Consider the following 10478-nt stretch of genomic DNA (forward strand, 5'->3'; position numbering starts at 1 on the left):
AGGTGGCATTTGACAGATTGAGGGAGTCATTGACATCACCACCTGTTATCCAACCTCCAGACTGGAGCCTCCCATTTGAGATAATGTGTGACGCGAGTGATTATGCAGTGGGAGCAGTGTTGGGGCAACGGATTGGTAGGGCGGCTCATGCAATCTATTATGCATCAAAGGCGTTGAATGGAGCTCAACTCAATTATTCTACAACAGAGAAAGAATTACTTGCTGTGATTTTTGCACTAGAAAAATTTAGACCATACTTGCTAGGTGCAAAAGTAATAGTTTTTTCTGACCATGCAGCCTTGAGATATCTGATGACGAAGAAAGATGCTAAACCAAGGCTTATCAGATGGATCCTGCTCCTCCAAGAGTTCAATCTGGAGATTAAAGATAAGAGTGGGGCAGAAAACCTAGTCGCTGATCATTTGAGCCGCTTGCTTGCTCATAAGGAAGAGCTACCATTGAGGGAGGCATTTCCAGAGGAGCAACTACTTGCCATTAACTCGTCTACACCCTGGTATGCTGATATAGTAAATTTCTTGGTGACTAATCAATTGCCTGCAGGGTGGCCCAAGGCTAAGAGAGACAAGTTGAAAAGTGATGCCAAATATTACATTTGGGACGACCCGTACCTTTGGAGGCAATGTTCGGATCAAGTGCTCAGGAGGTGTGTAAGTGCAGGTGAATTTCACTCCATTTTAAATTTCTGTCATTCGTTTGCATGTGGAGGGCACTTTGGGCCCAAACGAACAGCTCGAAAGGTGTTGGAGAGTGGTTTTTACTGGCCCACGCTGTTCAAAGATGCTTATTTATTCTGTAAATCCTGTGATAGGTGTCAAAGGGTGGGGAATATTTTTCGCAGGGACCAAATGCTTCAAACCCCCATGTTGTTTGTTGAAATTTTTGATGTTTGGGGGATAGATTTTATGGGTCCTTTTCCCTCATCTTTTGGTTTCCTATACATTTTACTTGCTGTGGATTATGTCTCTAAATGGGTGGAAGCCAAAGCCACCCGTACTAATGATGCTAGAGTGGTTGCAGAGTTCTTAAAGTCTAATATCTTTGTCCGTTTTGGGATGCCAAGAGCTGTGGTTAGTGATAGAGGGACACATTTCTGCAACAAGACTATCACGGCCTTGTTTCGAAAATACGGTGTACTGCACAAGGTATCCACACCGTATCACCCGCAGGCGAACGGTCAGGCCGAAGTGTCGAACAGGGAAGTCAAGTCGATCTTGGAGAAGATGGTGCGCCCGGACAGGAAGGATTGGAGTTTAAAGTTAGAGGACGCACTATGGGCGTACAGAACCGCGTATAAGACGCCAATTGGGATGTCTCCCTATAGACTTGTTTTCGGTAAGGCTTGCCATCTCCCCGTGGAGTTCGAACACAAGGCGTTTTGGGCAGTGAAGCAGTGTAACATGGGATTTGACGAAGCAGGGGTCCAAAGGAAATTGCAACTACAGGAGTTAGAGGAGATAAGAAATGAAGCTTATGAGAATGCCACGATCTATAAGGAAAAGAGTAAAATCTTTCATGATCAACAGGTTTCTAGGAAAACTTTTGTAGTGGGGCAAAAAGTCCTCTTGTATCACTCAAGGCTTAAACTTTTTCCCGGTAAGTTGCGTTCTCGTTGGATTGGTCCATTTGTCGTTTCTAATGTGTTCCATTATGGTGCAGTGGAGATCCAGAGTTTGAACACGGAGAAAAAGTTCGTGGTGAATGGCCATCGTCTCAAACCTTATTATGAGGGTTTCTATGTTGAAGAAGTAGAGGTTGAACACCTCCACGATCCACTTTCTCATGCTTGAGGGTTTTGGCCATGTCTAGCCAAAGACATTAAAGAAAGGCGCTACTTGGGAGGCAACCCAAGACTCTTTGTTTTAGTTTTCATGCATTTTTGAAGTTTTAGTTATGTATTAGTGTCAATTGATGGTTTGATGTTTTGTGGCAGGAGATTAGTGGTTAGGCGTGCCCACGCCAGGTGGTCACGCCTGAGGAAAAGGAGTTTTCGCTCAGGTTCTGCGAACTCCATGGTAGTTAGACGTGCCCACGCCAGATGGTCACGCCTGACGGAGGAAATTTTTGCTCAGGTTCTGCGAACTCCATGGTAGTTAGACGTGCCCCCGCCAGGTGGTCACGCCTGACGAGGAAATTTTCGATCAGGTTCTGCGGACTCTATGGCGGTTAGACGTGCCCACTCCAGGTGGTCACGTTCCAGGGAAAGAAATTTTCGATCAGGTTCTGCAAACTTCAGGGCAGTTGAGCGTGCCCACGCCAGGTGGTCACGTAAAAGCAAAAAAAAAAAAAAAAAAAAAAAAAAAAAAAAAAACATCCGTAGCCCTATTTCTTCTTTTCTTCCCTTTTCTTTCTTTCTTCTTTCTTCTTCCTTTTCTTTCTTTTCTTCTTTTCCTTCCCTTGCTTAGTCCGCCGCCGCACCACACGCCTCACCGCACGCCGCCGCCGCCGCTGTCCCCCAAGCTGCAGCCAGCTCGTCGCGCTGCCTGCCGCCGCGGGGACCACCAGATCCACCAGCCAGGGCGCAGACCGTGCGCCTGCCACAGTGCGCAGCAGCCCGCGCGCCTGCCGCCCGCCTGCAGCCCAGACCAGCGAACCGCGCGCGCCTGCCGCCTGCCTCCCCCAGCCCAAGCCAGCGCGAGACAGCAGCCTGACCCAGCAGCTCTCTCTGCGCGCGCACCCTCACGCAGCCCAGCAACCGAGCAGCGACGGAAGGCGCGACCTCCGCCTGCAGCCCCGCCTTTCGTGCACAACTCGTCGCAACTCAGGAGCACAACCCCAGTGCGCAGACAAGCCCAGCAGCTCGCGCAACCTCTGCACAACTCAGCCAGCGCGCAGCCAACACCAGCGCGCCCCTTGTGCGTGCGACCAAGCAGCCTCTGCGCGACTCCGGTGATTTCTTTTTCAATTTCTGTCACTAAGTAACTGATGGTTCCGCTGCCAGAATTTAATTTTGTAGCTGATGATAGAATGTTTATTTGCTAGCTCAGGACAGAAATCTTGTGCTTGATTTTGGGTGCTGTGTTATATCCGTGGGTGATTGCTGGCTAATTGTCGAATTTTGTGCTTAATCAGTGATAGTTGGGGGGGAATTTTTACCCTGATTGCCTGTTTAAGTAGTCTTGGGAAAAATTGTTGTGTTTACCTACTTAATTGATTTTTGGGTTTATTTGGTTGTATTTGGGAAAAATTTTGGTGTTCGCAGGTTTAATTGACTCTTGGGGTAATTTTATTGTTGATTTGTGCACTTGTTTGGGATTGGGAGCTGTGGCTGGGGATCATTTGTTTTGATTGGCTATTTGTTGGCTATTAGTTGATCTCGTTGGGTTACCATTCCCCTGCCTTGGACCTTCCCTCTGTTTTCAAATGACTAAACCCAAAAATAAAGGCAAAAACAAGCCCTCCACTTCCACCCCTCAGCCTACAGTCCCCTTAGAGCGACCTTCCCCATCGACTGGGCCTGGAGGACCCCGTACTCGCCTTGGGCGGAATAGGGAGGTTCATATCTCCTCTCCGGCCCATTTTGGCGGTCACTTGACCTTCACCCGGGCTGCCGACAAGGAGCGGTATGCATCGGCTTGCACAAGGAAGATTATTCCTTGTAAATACATCCATGGCCCTACACTTGATATTTTAAACCTGAGGGATGAAGTCACGCAGCACTTGACTAACGTAGGTTGGACCCGCTATGCTTCTATCATTTTACCTGCTTTCACTGAACTGACGTGGGAATTCTATGCTACCTTTGAACTTAATATTCCTGATGAATTTTCCGTTACCACTCCTGGGGTAGTGAGGTTTCGATTAATGGGTAGAGAGTTCATCCAATCTATAACTGAGTTTAATTTGGCTTTTGGGTTTATTGATATTCCCTACTCCCAGAGTGAGGAGTACATGCACAGTGTGTGCGAGTACTCGGAGCCATTTTTCTCTCATTACCTTGATTATTGGAGTGGTTTGTCAGTTGACCGACAATGCTATGACCCCAGTCAGTCTAAGGCCTCTTATCTTAAGAGCGCCGCCTACCGCTATTTACATCGATTCATGGCCTATAGTTTCTCAGGTAGGAAGGATAGCTCGGGTACTCTGACTAAGCCCGAGTTCTTTTTCGTTTGGTGCATGGTCACTCGGACTAAGGTCAATGTGGGTGGCTGGTTTGCCCTCCAGCTCCGAACTGTGCTAACTAAGAAAAATAAGCCATTAATCTTAGGCTCATTTATCACTCAGTTGATAAATTGTATTAACAAAAATATTCCGATATCACTCAGGCTCATTATTCAAACGGAAACATGTGGTTTACAATTGTATTAACGATGAATATTACAGATAGTATTACAGGCACTTCAATAGGTATTACTCCTTTAGTACGGAAATGAAGTTACAATTGGCGTCTCGGATTGGTTCCACACGACCACATGCCAAGTAACCGTTTCGCAGAAGAACATGATATTTCGTTGGGAAAACTAATTTGAAAGTGGGGTAACTAATATTTAAAAGTGGGGTAACTAATATTTAAAATATAACAAATAGTCATAACGAGATGTACAGATTGCATTACAACGAGTTAGGTGTCTGTTACAATTTATTACAACTAATGAATTGGCAATCGGCAGCTTTTCGTCTTCTCTAGTTAAAACTAGTAGTATTACAACTAGTAATTTTATAACTAATGATATTCCACGATGTACAACTAGTGATACTACAACTAGTTAACGTCGATGAACCTTTCCTCTTCTCTTGTTTGTGCAATTGCTCTTGGCACAAATAATAATTTCCCCCCCGACACATTAAATTTTTTAGATACTTTATTAAGTGTCTAATGAGAATATAAAAATGATCGTTTTGAATCCCAAAACATTGCATGTAACGAGACCTTCTCGAACATCTCATTAAAATAACGAGATCTTCCCGAACATCAAGCAAACCTGGATGCGTTTAATTGGCTCCCAAGACTTGGTTTAAAAATGAACACTGTATTGATGAGACAGTAATCCCTGTTGTAGGGAGGTTGAAGATAACAAAAAATGAATCGAGTACATGGATCCATTGCCACTTTACTATGAAGAGAAATTGAAAGTGTGAAATTGAATAATAATGCGAGCAAAAATGAAAGAGGGACGAACAAACTGGGTCTTGTCTGTGTAAGGAATATACACCTGCAAAGGGGGTCTTTTATAGTCCACAATACCCTCTAATATGGTAAAAGATCATACCTAAATGCATATGAGGCTAACTAGTACATCACGGGAATGGAATCTGTATACTCACATGTAGCGTATAAACCATGTCGGATCAGAGTACTTATGTACAAAGCGTGAAATTTGTAGTACCGAGAATCTTGCTTCGTGTTACATCGTGTTGCAAATCAGTTACAGATTTTAGCACAATTTTTGACAGTTTTTATCCTGAAAGGACCTGTACACCAACATGTAACTGTCATGTGCATACAGAATTACACATTATTGAGGATAAGTTTCAAACAAACTGCATACACAGTAACGCTCTAAATAATTTTGCACTTTACCTTCTTCTATTTGTTGGGTGGTCCAACATTTTGCATTGTAACATTCTATGCCCTTGGTCAGTTTATGATCCAACCTTTCAACATTTGTCCGCCATTCGTACGTCCTTTTCATCCAATGCTCTAGTAATTTGCAATTAGGGTTGTCTCAAACATTTAATTAATTTTCGTTGTTGTAACTAAGAACGAACAAAACTATAAGTAAGAACGCACGAATTGTAACTAGATATGCACTTTGGTGTTGACCATCATAGTGAGTTGTTGTTGTTTCACTATGAAATATGAAGTTCGTGTATTAAGGTAACCATACAATCTCGTTAAGCTCAATAAACATAATATTTGGAAGTAACAAGGTGATTATGTTACAAGGCTCCGATGTTACAATCTCGTATGCAGCTACATTTTTATCATACAGGTTTACTGTCACATGTGCTGGTAAAATGTACTCGGCTGATCGCAGAACGGTGCTCTTCTTTGTTGCACGTGTAGACTTGTACTTTATCTCAATGTCAAGGCCTCCTAAAAAGCGAAGAACATGCATTTCATATGATTTCATATCTATCGTTGTGTAACAAATTGTAAATCAATTTGTAACAGTTTTCAAACACATTATAACTAACAGTCTTCAAACATCACTGTATTAATTTTGGAACACACTTTAACATTCCATTAACTATTTTGTAACAGTCTTCAAACACATTGTAACTTACCAATAACTATTTTGTAACACTCTTTAAACACACTATAACTAACAGTAATAATAACAGTTTTGTATTAATTTTCAAACATTGTAACACTACAATAACTATTTTATAACACTCTTCAAACACACCGTAACTTTTCAATAACTATTTTGTAACACTCTTCAAATACACTATAACTAACAGTTTTCAAACAGTTTTGTAACATTCTTCAAATATAATGTAACTTTCCAATAACTATTTTGTAACATAATTTCAAACACATTGTAACTAATAGTCTTTAAACAGTTTGGTATTAATTTTGAAACACTGTAACTTTTCAATAACTATTTTGTAACACTCTTCAAACACACTGTAACTTTCCAATAACTATCATGTAACACTCTTCAAACACACTGTAAAAAAACGAGCACTAATTTGTAACCATCTTCATACACACTGCAACTGCTATTATTCAAACAGTTTTAAATGAAATCACACGTGATTATTATCGATTTAAATGAAGTTTGTCTAGTTCGTACTTTATGCAGCAAACAAATTGGTGTGTTATGACATCCCTCCCTACAAGTTTTCGATAATGACTAAGAAATGAAATTATGTTCCATATAGGTATCATCATTATGGTATAAACACAGTTAACGTATGTGTCTACCTTTTACAATCATGTTACTTGAATTACAACCTTATGAATAATACAGCAGTACCAATCTTTCCTCTTTCGACCATATGACCGCAATCTACGCGGTGTTTCTGGGTCATGCAGCTGTGACGTCGATGCACTCCCAATCAAAGGTGGTTGCACCGTAGATTGACCTTCTTTGACAGATTCTGTGACATTTGCCTTCGAAAGGTGGTTGCACTCCCAATCACTTCACTTTCTATGTCTCCCTCAACAGTATGTACCATCTTAGAATCTCATATCATGTTTAATCTCCACTCAGCTACTGTTATGTAACAAAACCTATACCAACTTCATGCACAATAACCATAACAATCCCCAACCCATACATGCAATTTTACAAGCACTTGGGGTGCAAAATTTTCAATACCTTTCTTTCCCCGTGTTGGTAATTATAATATCTATTATGTGCAACCGAAGGTTCCAGTGTATTATCTATTTTCCACTGTATTAAACAATTACTTCAACCAAAACTGCAAAAGATAACTACAAGTCTTTTGATCCACAACGATGTATACAGCAAAAGATAACTACAAGTCAAATTGATCCACAATTTATCTGATACTATTGATGTTTTCTTACCTGTGTTTCTTTTGCTTTATTTTTTCTCCGGATCTCCCAACCTTGTACTTCATAATTCCAGTTCACCTTCTCAAGTCTTTTGATATTTGAGTACCAATCCTAAGCTCTCTCCTTCTGCAACTACTTATTGCTTCTCCTCGCCGTGATTTTCCTTCGCAGCCACTCTATTTCTACTACTTCTTGCTATCCCTTGTATAATTCTGCAATGTTATTTTCCCTTTGCTTTTCTTTCTTGCTCTGTTTTGTTGAATTTTACATTAATGAATATGGGTAATTATTTTGGAGGGAGTGCGACTTAGCTTTTCGTTTCGAGAATTCATTTGGGCGGTAACGGACCAACGCTTCATGAAACGGTCCGTCAACTCTTTTTCTTTTTGTTTTTTCCGTTTCTTCTCAACTGAAGCCTTTCTGACGTGGCTTATTGTGGCCCATTTGTTGGACCTTGTGAGGAGACCGTTCAGGAGCGGTCGTCAGGCCGACCGCTCCTGCCCCGTATCCCCACGGCGTGTGACTACTGACTATTTGTTTAATTGCTTAGCCTTGTCACTTCCATGCTCCTACTTTTTAAGGCAGAGTGGTCCTATATTATATATCTCACGTGTTTGAAACACGTAGAATTAGCTTTAAAAAAGCGTTAATTACAATTAATCCCCTTAAAGTATACCTTATTTTTCACTTTACCCCCCAACTTTTAATTTTGCTCACTTAACTCCTTATAGGATAAAATTACCCTTCCATTATTTTGACTTTTCATTTACCTTTGTCATTTTTTTTCCTTTTTTTTCTTCTCTCTTTCATCCTTCCCAATAGAAAACTCCATCAAAAATTTTTATTTTGAGTTTTTAATTACATTTTATTTTGAGTTTGTAATTGTGAAGGTTTAAAAGGTATTAAAAACTAATTTTGATTTTTTGTATGATGTCACGTGTCACAAATTTCAATTGATGATTATTAATTAGGTCACAATTTCATTTTATGATATTTTCTTGAGAATAAAATGAGAAACTAGAAAGGAAAGAGGAAAAATCAAAATTAAAAGAATTGAAAGGCTAAAAAAATTGTATTTTAGGAAAGTGATTTGGATATTTTTTAATTATTTAAGGAGAAGATAGATTTCTGCAATTCCTCTTTTTTAATTTCAATCATTAAGATGAAGAGTTTTGTGGGAAAGAGGAAGAATTAAAGAAAGAAGAAAGAAGCAAAAAAAATAAAATAGCACAAAAGGGGAAAGGAAAAAAGAAAAATGAAAAATAAGATAATAGAGGGGTAATTTTGTCCAATGAGGGATAAAGTGAGACAAAAAAATGGTTAGGAGATAAAAATGAAAAATGAGATATACTTTAAGGGGATTAATTGTGATTAAGCCTAAAAAAAAGCCCATCATGGTGGGGTAGTTGTAGGGGAAAATATCAATAAATAAGTCAGTGAATTTGTTGAGAGTTTAGGTGCATGTAATGCTGAAATAATATGTGTTTAATGTTAAAAAAAAAACATGTTACTTCATTTCTTATTTACAGGGGCTCAATTACATTACATGCATCCTTTGCAAGCTCATGAGCTGTAAAATGCCACCGGGGAGTGATTGCAAGGACTCGAATGCAGCTTCTATAGATGTTGCTGCAGAAGTTGAAGTCTAAAGGAAATTTAGTTTTGGCTAGAAGCTTCTATTGTCATTATAAATCTTTGACATGTGTTTGTGACCTTGTATAACTCACTACAGTTATGTATATTTTTGGTGACTTTTAACTGAAATTGAATATAGACTTTATTTTGGTGGCATATAGATTTATATTCTGATGACCAGAATTATGTGCATTGCTAAATTATATACTACTTTAGTGATGCATAAATTATATACTACTTTAGGCTTTCTATTTTGCCCCTCAGTCCACGAGAGAATTTTTGTCATTGGTGGCTCAAGCTAAAAAGGACTACATTGGCTAGACATATACAGTCAAGGGACTAAATTAGCCCCAGTTAAAGTTTAGGGACTATTTGCAGCTTTTGATAAATAGTTTAGAGGCTATTTTGGCCTTTGCTCAATTTTATTGTTGAAGAAGACATCTTCAGTAAGTGTTATTGGAGTGCATTTGAATTCAGTAATTCTGAACTCATGTCCATATGTTTTGCCTAAATCTACAGCCGGATGACGACCCAAGTGCCCAAGCGAAAAGGCAATTAGACCACCCATTAATTCAGCAATATTTCTTGACCGAAGACTCCTAAATGATATAGAAATAATACAAAGAGTTCAACTTAAAAAAAAATATACATCTCTTCGTACTATATATATACTATATAAAAGGAACCATGAGTTTGGAGTGTAAGTGAAGTGATACTAGGTTTTGTTATTTCAATTGTACCCTTATTAATTGATGATTGAAGTTTCATATTATGCTCTCTTTAATTTTTTATGATGATTGTTGTGATTTTAGTTTTTATTAATCTAATTATGCCCTTATTAATTGATGATTGATGTTTCATATTATACTCTTCTTAGTTTTTAATTTATTATGATGATTAAAACTCATTACGTCATGGCTATTGATTTAAAGGAAAATAATAGTTGATGACAAGACAAAATGTTAAGAGAGACTAAGCAAGATTTGGTCTCTATTTTCTATTCGTCCAAAATACCATTCTTCCTAATAATTAGATTTATTGCATTTCAATAATAGCAATAACCACAGCAGTTATGAAAAAACTATAACCATAATTAAATTTGAATTATGAAGATAATAAACAAAATATAATACGCCAAATCAATGTGTCTTTTTGCATTCTATTTTCAATTTTTTATTTCCATTAAAAATTCTTGATTAGTCACGGCCTAATTAAATTTTTAAATCTTCAAAAATATTTGTACTTGTATCAAAACAAGGTGCTCTTAGGATAACAGAATCTTTGTCATTTATGGTTTATGTCAGATTTTGTCCAAAAAATTAAAAAATGAAAAAGCAAAAGAAAAAAAAAAGAAAAA

Source organism: Coffea eugenioides, chromosome 6 (genome assembly GCF_003713205.1).
Source record: "Coffea eugenioides isolate CCC68of chromosome 6, Ceug_1.0, whole genome shotgun sequence".
NCBI classification, from domain to species: domain Eukaryota; kingdom Viridiplantae; phylum Streptophyta; class Magnoliopsida; order Gentianales; family Rubiaceae; genus Coffea; species Coffea eugenioides.